Consider the following 15,997-nt stretch of genomic DNA (forward strand, 5'->3'; position numbering starts at 1 on the left):
CAGTCTCGTATGCAACTACATAGAGAGCCTGCCTAGTGCTCATGAACCATGGATCACTGTCTTTATATGTCCATCTTAGAAACCACCTTCATGGAGGATATCTCAGCTGGGGTTGGTTTTTCGAGGTGGTGGGAGAGGGAGAAGGCCATTCTGTTGCTATCACATTATGCCAAGGTCACCCCTAAATCCACAGACACTGCTTCAAGAGTGATAAGCGAACCTTGCTGGAAATTCAGGTCAAGACAGCAGGAGGTGGGTATATCTGTCTTGGAGAAGGCAATGAGTGAGTTAATCAGGAGGAGCAACTACTGTAGGGACAAGGTAACAATATGTGTTGAGGACCCTCGGGGAGAAGAGGTCTAGTAGGCTATTTCTAACTGGACACGTTTGACCCAGTTTCTGGGCAGCCCTGGTGACCCAGCTGTGTGCTGTAGACGGGACTTTAGACTCTGTCCTTTGGAGTCACACAGCATCCTCTTTTCTGTTTTCCCAACAGGTTTTTTTAAGCACATTTGTGCATATGTTTCCATCATCGTTTCTTTTCTTTTTTCTCTCTTTTATTAAAAGATCATTTTACTGGGGGCTCGTACAACTCATAACAATCCATACATGAATTATATCAGTCATGTTTGTACATATCTTGCCATCATTCTTTTCTAGACATTAACTTTCTATTGAGCCCTTGGTATCAGCTCCTCTTTTTTAATAAATCATTTTATTTTTTTAATAAATCATTTTATTTTTAAATAAATCATTTTATTGGGGGCTCGTACAATTCTTATCACAATCCATACATATATCCATTGTATCAAGCACACATGTACATTTGTTGCCATCATCATTCTCAAAACATTTGCCTTCTACTTGAGCCCTTAATATCTACTGCTCATTTTCTCCCTCCCTCCCCACTGCCCCCTACCTCATGAACCCTCCATAATTCATAAATTATTATTATTTTGTCATATGTTACACTGTCTGATGTCTCCCCCTGCCTTCTTCTCTGCTGTCTGGTCCCCAGGGAGGAGGCAATATGTAGATTCTTGTAATCGGTTCCCTTTCCTAACATTTTAATTGACATACAATTCACAGGAGTAATAAGCCTGCAAATCTTCACAGGAGTAGAAAGCCTTCCCATGAGAAACTGGCTAGTGGTTTCGAACTACTGAGCTTACCATTAGCAGCCCAATGCGTAATCACTACGAATTGATAGTGTCCATTTAGCCAATGGTATAGAATTTAAAACATTGTAGAGAAAAGAAAATTATATTAGTACAAGTCAGCTAGGACCACAATACATGAATTGTTGACTTGTATAGATTAAATTCTTAAATGATTGAACACTATTTGTACAAACAATGGGGTTGATGAGAGGACAAATCTTCCAATAATATTCATTCACAACAGCAGAGCCATGCCGACCAGATTAATACATGCCATAGTGAAGCAAAGAGGGCACTAAAATAGTAAATATATGGCAATTCTGGACCCCCATTCATTGGGCTCCCTCAAGCCAAGAAATTTGAACCCACGCTAGGAGTTTCAGCCTAACTCCAATGGCTTCCGGTGAGTTTGAGAGAAGACTCAGTTCATTTCGTGAGATTGCCACATCAAGTCCCTCTAGTGTTGCCTATGAAATAACAACATCCTTAATAGGCCACACCAGAATAATTGAATGTGGAAACGCCACCAAGTGAATTAGGCGTCACCTCAAACTCCCCAGCAGCAGATTTAAGGAACTGATATATTCCCTTGGACTTAGAGCAGAAATGCCCTAGTGTGAGAAGGAACAGATGAGTGCCATCCAAAGGCTGTGGAATTAGTGGTCATTGGACTTTGTAGCAGGTCTCTTGTTTGAAGGGTGACCAATGAATGGTGGCCCAGGTCTACCATATATTCCGTATTTTAATATCCTCCTTGCCTTTTTATGACATGGATTAGTCTGGTAGGCATGGTTCTGTTTTGTGAATGAGTGTTATCATTCACCAACCCCCATTTTGTGTATAAATAGTGTCCAGTCACTTACAAATTTAATTTGTACAAGTCAACAATTCATGGATAACAATCTGAACAGCCTGGCTATCTTTGTTTAATTTCCTTTTCGTAGTTAATTTCATGTCAACTGGAAGCTGTATGAAAGGATAGGGGTGGAATCCAACCTGTCGATCAGATCGCAGCCTGGTGGCGCTCCCTTGGGTGTGTGGCATCAGAAAGAGGATCCTGGGAAGCTCCCCCTCTCTCGGCCACTTTTTGCCTTTCTACCTGCTGGGCCTCTGCTACCAACCCTGACAGCTGCTGGAGCTCTGCCATGTTTCCACCAGTGTTGGATCCACATGGCTCTGCGCCCACCGGCCTGTGATGCTACTGCATTCTGCATCCTTACATGTGGCTGTGTGAGTCTGAAGAGGGACTTATGGACTAGTATCAGACTTATGGACTTGAGATGGACAGGGCTGAGATGATTTCTTAATAAATAATTACTTCTTAATATAAACCTCTTTCTTGTATATATATCAGTGTCATGAATTTGTTTCTCTTAAAAAAAAATTATTTCTTTAGTCACCTCAACCTAACATAGGTGCTAGAGCAAATTATTGGGAAGAGATTAGATGGTGCCTAGCTGTCAGAAAGAATAGCATTTGGAGTCTTAAAGGCTTGTCTTAAAACAACAGCAAGCTAGGTGAGGTGCCAAGTAAGTCCACATGGAAGAAGGACACCAACCTGTGTGATCCAAAGGTTTTCAATAATAAAACCCAAATCTGCAAGCCTTTAAGACCCCAGACACTATCTCTTTTGATAGCCGGGCACCATCAGCTTTCTTCACCACATTTGCTTATGCACCCATTTGTCTTCAGCGATCCTATCATGGAGGTGTGCAGTCAATGATATGATTTTTTGTTATTTGATGCCTTGTAACTGATCCCTTTGGGACCACTGGATCACACAGGCTGGTGTGTTCTTCCATGTGGACTTTGTTGCTTCTGAGCTAGATGGCCGCTTGTTTATCTTCAAGCCTTTAAGACTCCAGTCACTATCTCTTTTGATAGCCGGGCACCATCAGCTTTCTTCACCACATTTACTTGTTCACCCACTTTGGCTCCAGCCGTTGTGTCGGGAGAGTGAGCATCATAGAGTTCCAATTTAATAAAAGAAGGTATTCATGCATAGAGGGAGTGTTTGAGTAGAGGCCCAAGGTCCTTCTGCCACCTTAATACTTGACCTATAAATATAGACACATAGATCTATTTCCCCATCCTCCTATATATATTTGCATGTACATGTCTTTGTCTAGACCTCCATGAATGCCCTTTGACTCCTAGCTCTTTCCTCCATCTCCCTTGACTTTCCTCCTGCCCTACTACCATGCTTCGTCGCCACCTGGGCTAGAGTATACCTCTTCTCTAAGCAACCTTACCCTTGATCATTTCCCTCCAGGCCTGCCACTCCCCCTTCTCTACCATTTGGGGTCCCATGTTTTTCCCTTGTCCCTGGGTTTGTTAACACCACTTCCTTACCCCCCTTACTCCCCCCCCACCCCACGTCTCCCCGGAACTGTCGGTCCCGTTGTTTTTCCTCCAGATAGTTCATCCAGCCTGTCCTATTCAGACAGACCTGTGGAGACACTAACATGCACGAAAACAAGACAGAGGAAAACAAAGCAACAGTATACAACCAGACAACAAAACAACAAAAACAAACCACTGACAAAGAACAGAACAAAACAGTTCACAAGAGAAAAGCTTGTAGTTAGTTCAGGGATCATTTGCTGGCCCTTAGGAGCGTTTTCCAGTCCAGTCTGTTGGGGCACCATGCCCTGGCCCCAAAGTCCACTTTCAGCATTCCCTAGGGACCTTGCCACTCCATTCCCTTGCTGTTCTGCTGCACTCCCCCAGTGATTTGCCTCGGTGTGGTGGGATCAGGTCAGGTGTAATTCCCACACTGTGTCTCCGGTGCTGTCCCCTGTATCGCCCTTAGTCACTGATTGGTATCATTTCTCATAGTGGGGCCAGCCATGTTGTTCTCTCTGTGGACTGGCTGCTCTACTCAGGAACATCATCATCATGGCCTGGTGGGCCAGGCTGTGCTCCACTCTCTCCTCCTGCCCTTTCATCTTCTCCCGTGTGCTCTGATCAGATATGTTCATCTCCCGGGGCTGCAGAGTCAATGTCGTCCTTTGGAACAAATTCTTTTGGGGGGAGGGGCAGGAATCCACTTAGTTTATCGTGCTGGGGCCAGCCTCCCAGACCTCTCCACTGGTTCCCTACTCCACGCCGGGATATTGCATTGACACCTTGCGACACTGGGTTGAAGTCTGGTCCCACTTTCCCTGTGGAGATATAAACAATACCCTCCCCTTGGGTGGATTAATGCCCTATGACCCCACTACCCTTTTCTTCCTTGTATTCATCCTTTTGTTTTCCTTTCCTCTTAAAGGCTTGAAGGTGAACAAGCGGCCATCTAGCTCAGAAGCAAATAAGCCCACATGGAAGAAGCACACCAGCCAGTGCGATCATGAGGTGCCAAGGGACCAGGTATAAGGCATCATGCAAAAAAAAGATATAAGTGTGTGTATGTATGTGTATATATGTGTATATGTATATATGTATATGTATATATATACCATATTAAATGAAGGGGGAAGTGCAGAGTGGAGACCCAAGGCCCAAGTGTCGGCCAATGGAGATCCCCTCATAGAGGTGTTTAGGAGAGGAGATGGGTTAATTAGGGTGTGAGGTAGTATCGATGAAGAACACAGCTTTCCCCCAGATCCTGCATGCTTCCTCCCCCCAACTACCATGATCCGAATTCTACCTTGCAGGGCTGGATAGGACAGAGGCTGTACACTGGTACATATGAGGGCTGGAGGTACAGGGAATCCAGGGTGGATGATACCTTCAGGACCAAGGGTGTGAGGGACGATGCTGGGAGAGTGGAGGGTGAGTGGGTTGGAAAGGGGGAACTGATTACAAGGATCCACATGTGACCTCTTCCCTGGGAGAGGGACAACAGAGAAGGGGGGAAGGGAGACTCCGGATAGGGCAAGATATGACAAAATAACGAGGTATAAATTACCAAGGGCACATGAGGGAGGGGGGAAAGGGGAGGGAGGGAAAAAAAAAGAGGACCTGATGCAAGGGGCTTAAGTGAAGAGCAAATGCCTTGAGAATGATTGGGACAGGGAATGTATGGGTGTGCTTTATACAATTGATGTATGTATATGTATGGATTGTGGTAAGAGTTGTTGGAGTCCCTACTAAAATGTAAAAGAAGAAAAGAGGAGAAAAAAATGATTAGGGCAAAGACTGTACAGATGTGCTTTATACAATTGATGTATGTATATGTATGAACTGTGAAAAGAATATTATCAGCCCCAATAAATTGTTAAAAAAAAAAAAAAGAAAGAAAAGAGGAGAAAAAAATGATTAGGGCAAAGACTGTACAGATGTGCTTTATACAATTGATGTATGCATATGTATGAACTGTGATAAGAATTGTATGAGCCCCAATAAATTGTTTTAAAAAAATAAAAAACCCAAAAAAACCCAAATCTGAAGGAGAGAATGGTATCAGAGCTTCAGATATGAACACCTGATTTCCAGAAAGTTATGGAGGAAAATGGAAATTCAAAACCATTTGCAGGGTCCTGATATGGATTAAATACTCTCTGACCACAGTCCAAAGATGTGAGTGGCCATGCTGTCAGACAGAGAGCATAGTAAAGCAGATTGTGGCAGGTGTAGTTAGGTTCAAATGTAATACTTACCACTTCGTCTCCCTTTTCACCCATTCTAAAGATTTTTAAGGGTTTTAAAATATTTTCTGCTTTCTTTTCAATTAAGGTGTTTAATTCCCTTTTGTTTTGTCATGGTTGTCATTTTTTGTTGATGTTGCTTGATTTCTGTTTGTGTTCCTATGATTTTTTTGTATATGAAATCCAGGATAATCAAGATAATCAAGATAAATCTATAGCGACAGTAACTGGATTAATAATTACTTAGGGGCATGGCAGGAGAGGATGAGAGGAAATGGGGAGTTAACAATGAGTATGAGAAGAATAAGTTATGAAATGTGTTGTGATGATGATTGTATAACTCTTCTGAATATTTTTGAATAATTAAATTTTGTGATATATGAAATATATACCTATAAAACTTTTATGAGTACAATGACAGATATTTGGGGTCATACAGGGACTTATAATTATCTCAGTACAATGGATTACACAATGGGATATTTGGCAAGAATGATAGAAAAGAATTAACCACCCAATTAGATTCCCTCCTGCTGATTAAAGATATGATAAAATAAGGTAAGTTATTGATTATACCATGGTTAAGAGTTTGGAAGCTAACTAATAAGCCAGCCACTCATACCTATGGGGCGGTTCTACTCTGTCCTATAGGGTTACTGTGAGTTAGATTCAACTTGATGGATATATATATATATATATATATATATATATATATATATATATATATATAGTTTGGTTTTGTTTCTTTGGGGGAGGATGGAGTGGGGAAAGGATTGTGTTGACAAGACTTTTTCAAAAATTTAAATTTAATTTAAAAATTAATTTTAATAGTTTTATTGACATATGTTGTCTTTAAATATTATCAATACCAAATACAAACCAATTAGGGTCCTGCCACACTGATCTTAGGCAAAGTCTTTATGTTAAGTTAGTCTGACCATTTGCCACTGAACATCTACAAGATAATTCATTGTTTCCATCTTTAAGGTATAGAAAGTGTGTGCGTCTCATTTCGTTCTCTAAGTAACAGTTGGTCTGAGGCTCTACAGCTGAGGAATTCAACTATCATGTTGGCTTTAATTGATGTGTTTTCCCCAAGCTCCCTCCAATAACCGACTCCTGTTCCACTTTGAATTTCCCTCTGTTTCTATTTTCAATGCAAGGGCAGTGATATTTCTTTTTCCAAATTTGTCTGCAACATTTTCCATGAGAGGAGGACTGAACAGTCAAATAAATGTTCTTTCTGGAACCCAAGTTTTCGTAAGCGATAGCACTTCGGACCAACAAGGACAAGCACATCTGAATCAACACAACTGTGGGGCTTGGGTGGGGAAAAGCTGACAACACCGCTCATTTGGACAGCCGTTCCTTATCTAAACTTATTAAATGGTGAGCAGAGTTGTGCTCTGTAGACTTTTCCAACTCAGGAGTGCCAAAGTAAACACATGGAGTCAGACCTGTGACAGATTTATTTATTTATTTTTGGCAGTAGAACTGCAAGTAGTCTCGAGGGGGGAAATGGGGTGGGAGGCAGTACGTCTTGTCTCTAAAGGAGGCCTCGCCCTACTGGAATGGAAATAGTACATGAGGCCTGGACAGGGCCTTTCTTCAGCTGAGCAAGTGCCCACAGAATAAGCTGAGGACTCTTCGAATTGACCATTTTAAATAAGAATAGTTCATTTAGACTTATATGATTTGTGATGCACTTTCCTTGGAAATATATGTCTTGTAATTAAAACCAATGAAGTCAATTTAATCCCAAAATCAGTTTCTATGAGGTACACTCAAAAATCATTTTTATTTTCTTGACGTGAAATTTTTCCATTTTTATTTGACAAAAATAATCATCAGGGTACATTTTTTCCATTTAAATTTCATAATTAAAAGATAACTATCAGGCTCAGTAGGTATAGAAATAAATGGACATGAAGAAAATGGCTTACATGGTGATAGCAGTGAATAAGTGCAAATCCAGGCAGGTTTCAAAGCCATGGGTGAGATCTTAGGATGGAAGCTTATCCTGACTCACGTAGCCGTGGGGATTAGTGATCAGCTGGAAGATGGCAGACTGCTGGCTGCAGCAGAGGCTGAATTCAAGGTTAGCAGATCAGGATTGTGGCTGCACAGGTGATGAACCCAAAGTTGGCATATCAGATGACAGGTCGCTCGCTGATGATTCTCAGAATTGGCTAGTAACATAGCAGGTCATGGTGCAAGTACAAAGAACTGGAGGCCAATGGGCCAGATGCAGGATCCAGACCCAGCGAGAACAAAGCAAATTTTTCTATAAAGTTCTTAGATTAATTGGAAGGAGGCCACACCCCTGGGGAAACTTCCTTTCAACTATATCAGGACTGTGACCTGGGTAAGTGTGTTGCTTGATAATTTAGAGGATTCTTTATTCAGTTATAAATGGACTGCTAGAATCTAAAAACAATTCTTTGATTACAGTCCCGAGTACACATTTTAGTCCATTTTTAAGGCAAAAATTCATTTATCATTTGTCCAGGATTCAAGCAAATGTGAACCGAAGCAGAAAGGAAAATTAATTGATTAATTGTCACTTCAAGAAGAGCAAGCATGCATTACAAGGTTACCATAACAAGATTATCATAAAAGAATACAAAAATTGATTATAGCATCGTGCTTATCATGGCAAGAGTAATTACACCATTCAGATTACAACGTCAAAAGAAACAATATTGAAAACAATCAAAACAAAGGATATATTGAAAAATAGTCAAAACTAATTGTAGTGTCCTGAGCCTGGGAACATGGGAGTACATTCTAAAATTAATCACCAGCAGAGATTTTCCCATAAGGGGAGGGGGAACTGGCAGGTCAACTAGCAGTCAACTTTCCGAGATGGGAGGGAGGAATGGGCAAGTCATTTAGCAGCTAACAAAATTGGAATTTTTTTTCTGGTCTGTCTCAATTGGTAGTGCTTACATTATTAGATCAGGCCATGGGGTAGGACTAGGTGTTAACTGCCAACCCACTGAACATCTTGGCCCAATAATTGGGTCAAATATGTTAGTTCATTTTTATATCATTATGTTCATTAATCTCTGGAAAGCAATCCTCCATAAAGGAATAGAATAGTAAAGTTATACATGGAGTCAATTCTGTAAATATAGTAGATGTTTCTAATAATAATCTTTAAATAAAAGGACAATGTGTAAGTATAAATCTATTGCCTTTGCATTGATAATGTTAAGGAACAGAATGGTAGTAAGCAAAATGTTTCTGTAAAGTACAAGATAGTAAACACTGTTGGCGTTGAGAGCTATGTAGTCAAGTTTCAACTACTTGGCTTGGCTGCTATGAAGTGAAAGTAAGCCTGGACAATATGTAAATTAATGGAAATGGCTGCGTTCCAGTAAAATTATTATAAAAATAGAAGGTGGCTCTGATTTGGTCCATAGGCTGTAGTTTGCTAATTGTAGATGAATATTCACTCTATTGCTTATTTTAGAAAACAATCCTTCACCTGATAGATTGGATCATAAAATAATAACAAAACAACACCCATTATCTTCTACTCAATTCCAGCTCATAGTGACCTTACAGGACAGAGCAGAATGGCCTCCGTGTTCCCAAGGCTGTAATCCTTCTGGAAGCCGATGGCCACGTCTTTCTCCCATGGAGCAGCTGGTGAGTTCAAGCCTCCAACTTCTCAGCTAGCAGCAAAACACTTAACAGCTGGGCCCTCAGGGCCATGAATACTATAAATAAAGACCTCTGGGAATTTGTAGAAGAGATTATCTGATTTTCCCCAGTTTTTCTGGATCACAGCTATTATATAAAGCATTGTCCATCACAAGATGTATCGCGTCATGGTTTACTGAGCTTTCTTAAAGGATCTCAACACTCTGCAGACTTAAATTAAGAACCGGAGAGCCTCTGGAGCACAGATAGGAGAAAGGTAACCATATTTCCATCATGTTGAAAATGAAAACAGAGCATTCTTGAACCCCACATCACACACAGTTAATTACGGATGAGGTAGAAAATAAGAATCAACAGCAAATCATGACACTAACATTGTTATTCATGCTGGGACTAGAGTCATTAACCTGGTCACTTGGGCATATTAGATAATTCTGAACTTCAATGAGGATATATAACATTTCACATCTTGCTGCTCCTTTAAAAAACAGTAACAAGTAACAAAATATAAAAAAGAAAAATTCATTACAAAAAGGCTGCAGTTCTATAGGAAATAGATTGAACTAAGTGGAATTGAGTTCTTCAAGAATGCCTCTGAGTGGGAACAAAGGTGTGCTGCTATTTAGGAATGTTTTCAGCTGCATGTACTGTCAGAAAGTTCTCAAGGGTTTGTGAGGGAGGGAGGGGGAAAATGAGGAGCTGATACCAAGGACTCAAGTAGAAAGAAAATGTTTTGAAAATGATGATGGCAACAAATGTGCTTGACACAATAGATGGATGGATTGTGATAAGAATTGTATGAGCCCCCAATAACATGATTTATTAAAATAAAATAAAAAGAAAGTTCTACTAATAGTGCTTTAAATAGTAGAGGTCCCTGCTCCACACACACCTTCATGAAGTGATCACCGAAGAAATGTGCACTACAGCAAAGTGTCGTGAAGAAAGCAGATGGTGCCCAGCCATCAATGAGAATAGTGTCTATGGTCTTAAAGGCAGCCATCTAAGGGAGATGTCAAACAAGCCTCCATCTAAGTGAGACGTCAACTAAGTCCACATGGAAGAAGCACACCAACCTGTGTGACCCAAATATGACAAAAACCAAAATCCAAATATGATGAAGGGAAAGATATCACAGCTTACATTGTGAACACCCAATTTGTAGAAAGCTATGGAGGACAGTTGGAGTCTAAAATCCATCTGCAGAGTACCTATTTGGATCAAGCCGCTGGCAGATCCCCACTGTCCACATTTGAAGGCCATGAACAGCCTTACTATCAGACAGAGATTACTGTAAACTTGATTACAGTGGATGGAACTATGGTATCATATACCTGGTCAGTGGACCTCCCTCTTGAGCCATCCTGAATTTGCTCTAGGTTTAAATATTTCTCATTTGTTCCAAGACAGAAACTTTCTCTCTGGCTAACTTTAATATTACTAATGGTTTTTGTTTTTACTGCTTCTTTTGTTTTTTATTGTTTCTGTTATGTTTCCCAGTTTCAGAAGTATGGAAAGAGTGTATGCATAGAGAAAAACAACCGAGGCAATAGCTTATTGGGTATGGGGGTATGTTGTTGAGGGGAATTAAGAAGGAAATAATGAATATGGGAGGGGATAGAAAGCACTAGAATAAATTGCAATGATGTATATACAACTCTTTTTAAAAGTGACTTCACTATGGAAGTATATGACATATGAATTTTAAATCGATAAAACTATTGGGGGAAAAATAGAGGCCCAGAGACAGTCAATTGCTGATACTAGTTTTTTTCAGCTCATGTTTATTCTATCATTCTATTCAACATTTTAAGCTCATTGGTCTCTTTACATTTATTGCCTCATGGTTGCATTTGAATTCTCTGTCTCCAAACATGACATCAACATTTTGAAATGAAAGAATGAGTCTCAGCCACTGGTGCTACTAACAGAAGGAAAGCAAATGTATTCTGGGAAACACTCAATAGGTTTCTACATGTTTCACTGACTAAAACTATCCTACATGACCACAAATGTCTACAGAGGAGATAGGAAAGGGAATTTTAGTTTCTCAATGTCATGTAAAAGTGGACAAAGAAAAATGTTGTTGGGTATCTGAGGTTGGTCAACACTCAGTAGTGTTTAGTATAAAGCTCACTAACAACTCTCATAAGCACCTGGAGCGGGAATCACTAATTTTATCAACTAATGTTGAAATCAGTGCATCTTGATTGAATGGTCAATGAATTTCCAACTGAAGAAGTTGGTAAGGTTCTTCAGTTTCTGCATCCCTAGCTTTAGTGATGTCACATTGCTGTACTGTGGTGGCTTGAATGTGGCTGTGTTGCTGGAAGCTGGTATTTGAAATAACAGCAGATCACCCAAAGTGAACAGGTTCCAGCAGAGCTTCCAGACTGAGAACAGACAAGAAAGAAGGAATCGGCTGTCTGCTGAAAACCTTACGGACAGCACCAAAACATCATCGGGTACTGGAACGCCTCATGAGTAGAAGCACACCATTGCCAGAGGTAGTTGCAGCACATGAGCCGCTCAGGTCAGAAGGCATTCACAGTATGCCTGGGGAAGAGCAGCCTTCTCACAGCAGAATTGACCATAATGACATGGAAGTAGTAAAGCCTGTGGAAGTGAAGCCTTTGGGATCTTTATTTGCTGATGGGGTATGACTCAAAATGAAAAGAAACAGCTGGAAAAAATCTACGAATAATTGGAACTTGGAATTTATGAATCTATCAAGGCAAATTGGAATTAGTAAAAAATGAAATGCAGCACATAAAGATCAATATCCTAGTGGTTAGTGAGCTGAAATTTACTGATGTCAGCCATTTTTAAAATCATAGAAAATGGGAATGAAGCAATCAAGAGGAATGGCATGGTAGTCATCTTCAAAAGGGACAAGATCTTGTCACAATGTCTGTGAGAGGATAATATGTGTCTGCATACAGTCTAGTCAATAGCACTATTCTTCAAATTTATGCACCAACCACTAAAGCTAGGTATGGAAATTGAAGAATTTTATCAGCTTCTCTGGTCAGAAATTGATCATACATACAATCGAGATACATGGATAATTCTTGGTTATTAGAATACAAGAGTTGGAAACAGGAAGGGAATATAGAAAATATAGTTTGGAAATATGCTAAAAATGTGATGGGTGGTAGAAAGGAAGCTGGAGATTGCATGTAGAATTTTGCAAGACGAATGACTTGTTCATAGCAAATACCTTTTTTTCAACAACAACTTCCCAGATGGATACACAGAAATCAAATTGATTACATCTGTGGGAAGAGAAGATGGCGAAGTTCAATATCAGCAGCTAGAACCAGGCCAGGTGCTGACTGTGGAGCAGACCATTAATTGGTCGTATGTAAGTTCATATGAGTCTATCCCATCTGAATTTCAAGAACAAATTTCGCAGATTGAACACTAATGACAGAAATCCTGATGAGCTGTAGGAGGACATGAAGAACATTTTTCACGAAGAAAGCAAAAGGTCATTAAAAAGATAGGAAAGAAAGAAAAAATATCATATGGATGCCGGGAGAGACTCTAAAACTTGCTCTTAATTGTAGAGTAGCTACAGAAAATGGAAGAGATGATGATGTCAAAGAGCCAAATAGAAAACTGGAAAGGGAAGCTCGAGAAGATGAAGTCAAATACTGTAAGGAAATATGCAAAGACGTAGAGGTGGAAACACAATGAGGAAAAGCATGCTCAGCATATTATAAACTGAAAATATTCAAGCCTCGAGTTGCAACATTGGAAGATTCTATGGGCAAAATATTGAAGGATGTAGGAATCATCACAAGAAGATGGAAGGAATACACAGAGTCGCTGCATGACTGAAAATAACTACCGGACATTCTACCATTTCATGAAGTATCATATGAGCATGAACCAATGGTATCAAAGGCAACAATTCAAGCTGTACTGAAAAGCATTAGCCAATAACAAGGCTCCACGGATTGAGGAAATGCCAATTGACATATTTCAATAGGCTGACAAAGCACTCGAACCCTTACACATCTGTCCTGGGAAATTTGGAAGACAGCTACTTGGCCAACTGACTAGAAGAGATTCATATTTGTACCCATTCCCCCAAAAAAGGTGACCCAATAGAATGCTCATATTATAGAACAACACCTTTGATACCATATGCAAGTAAAATTTTGCTGAATATCATCCAACAAAGGTTGCAGCAGTACATTGACAGGGAGCTGTCAGAGGTTCAGGCCAGATTCAGAAGGGGATATCTAACATTGTGATGCCAGAGGGATCTTGGCGGAAAGCAGAGATCACCAGAAAGATACTTACTTGTGTTTTATTGACGATGCCAAGGCATACAACTATGTGAGTCATAACAAACTACGGATAACTTTGAGAAGAATGGGAATTCCAGAACATTTCTTTATGTTCGCGTGGAACTTGTATATGAATCACGAGGCAGATGTGCAAACAGTATAAGGGAATGTCGCATGGTTTAAAACCAGCAAAGGTGTAGGCAGGGCTGTATCCTTTCACCATACTTAATTAATCTGTATACTGAGCAAATCCTCAGAGAAGCTGGATTCATGTAGAAGAAAGTGGCATCAGAATCAGAGGAAGGCTTGCGAACAGCCTATGATATACAGATAAGAGAATCGTGCTTGTTGACTGTGAGGAAGCCTTGAAGCACTTGCTTATGAAGAGCAAGGATTGAAGGCTTCAGTGTGGATTACAACTCAATGCAAGGAAGACCAAAATCCTCACAACAGAGTCGGTAGGTAATATCATGATAAATGGGGAAAAGAGAGAAGCTGTCACAGATTTTATCTTGCTTGGATCCACAATCAGTGCTCATGGAATCAGCAATCAATAGATCAAAAGATACATTGCATTGGGTAAATCTGCTGCACAAGATCTCTTTAAAGTATTGAAAAGCAAGTGTTACTTTGTACACTAAAATGGGCCCGATGCAACGATTGGTTTTTCAGTTTCCTGATAAGCATGTGAAAGTTGGACACTGAATAAGGAACACTAAAGAAGAATTGATGCATCCGAATTGTGGTGCTGGCCAAGAATATTGAAAGTACCACGGACTGGAAAAAAGAACAACACGTCTATCTTGGAAGAAGTACGGCCACAGGGGTCCTTAGAGTCAAGAATGGCAAGACTTCGTCTCATGTTCTTTGGACATAAACCAGCCCCGGGAGAAGGACATTGTGGTAGTTCCATAATTTGATGTCAACATGAAGATATATAAAAGTGCAGGGGTGGTATTCAACCTGTCAATCAGCTCACAGCCTGCTGGTGCCTCCTGTGGGCGTGGCCTTCTCATAAGGAGGTCCTGGGATCCTCCCCTTTCTCTCTGCCTTCACCTTCCTGCTGGCAGGTCACTCTGACACAGGATGCTTCCATAGCCTTTGGCTGCACATGGCTTTGCACCCACCAACCTGCTATATTCCTGCATTCTGTGTCATTGCTTGGGGCTGCATGTGTCTGAAGAGGGACTTATGGACTAGGATCAGGCTTATGGACTTGAGTTGGACTGGGCTGGGATGTTCTCTTGATGTCTGGTGCTTCTTAATATAAAGCTGCTTCTTGCAAATATATGCGTGTCACTGCATTTGTTTCTCTTGTCACGCTGGCCTAACACAGGCGTCATGTGTGGTAAAGTAGAGGAGAGGGAAAGAGAAGAAGGTACTCACCCACATAGATTGGCAACAACGGGGTCAAGCATAGGAACAATTGTGAGGATGGCGTAGGTCCAGGCAGTTCCTCTTTCTGTTGCACAGTGGGTTGATATCAGTCAGAATGGACTAAACGGCACCTCAGTACCATGGACTTCTAAAAGGACAGCCCCGGTGGCTGCAACAATGGCTGGAATATCAGAACCAATGTGAGGGTGGCAAGCAGGGTTTCATTCTGTTGGACACAGGGCTGCTATGAGTCAGACTGACTTGACCCACCTAACAACAACCATAATGTTGAAACTGAGAGACCAGTGAGCCATTTCTTGTTTATGAACCCACTACAACTGCAGATTAAGATGACAGCATCTCTCAGAATATTATAAAACCCAAAGGGATTTCTCTCAAACCATTGTTCCATGTTTTCAGCTGCTTTTAAACTGGAAAGAAATGGGGCTTCTTCCCAACTGAGAACCCCAAGGACCAATTCTGGTTCTCCTTGTGAAGATGAACACCAGTGTGGACACTTTATGGCTGAAGCTTCCTTGGGGTGTTGGGCAAGTTTTCTCAGTATAAGAAAAACTAAAAATGTTGTTGCTCCATCATGGGATGGGACGTGGTAGAGAATTTTTCTCTGGTCCTGTCACCCTGGTTTCAGTAACCCATGTGCCAGATGGCTACACAGCTCATCTTCGGCATACTCCTCTGATAACTCTATCCAGGTAGTGTGTAACGAGTCCACGGAGAAACCTCGGTGGTGTAGCAGTTATGCATTGAGTTGCTAATTGCAAGGTCAGCAGTTTGAAACCACTAGCTGCTCCAAGGGAGACAGATGAGGCTTTCTACTCACATAAAGAATTAAAGTCTCGGAAAGCTAAAGGGGTAATTCTCACCCTGCCCTAACCTGGCATAA

Source organism: Tenrec ecaudatus, chromosome 1 (genome assembly GCF_050624435.1).
Source record: "Tenrec ecaudatus isolate mTenEca1 chromosome 1, mTenEca1.hap1, whole genome shotgun sequence".
Taxonomy (NCBI): domain Eukaryota; kingdom Metazoa; phylum Chordata; class Mammalia; order Afrosoricida; family Tenrecidae; genus Tenrec; species Tenrec ecaudatus.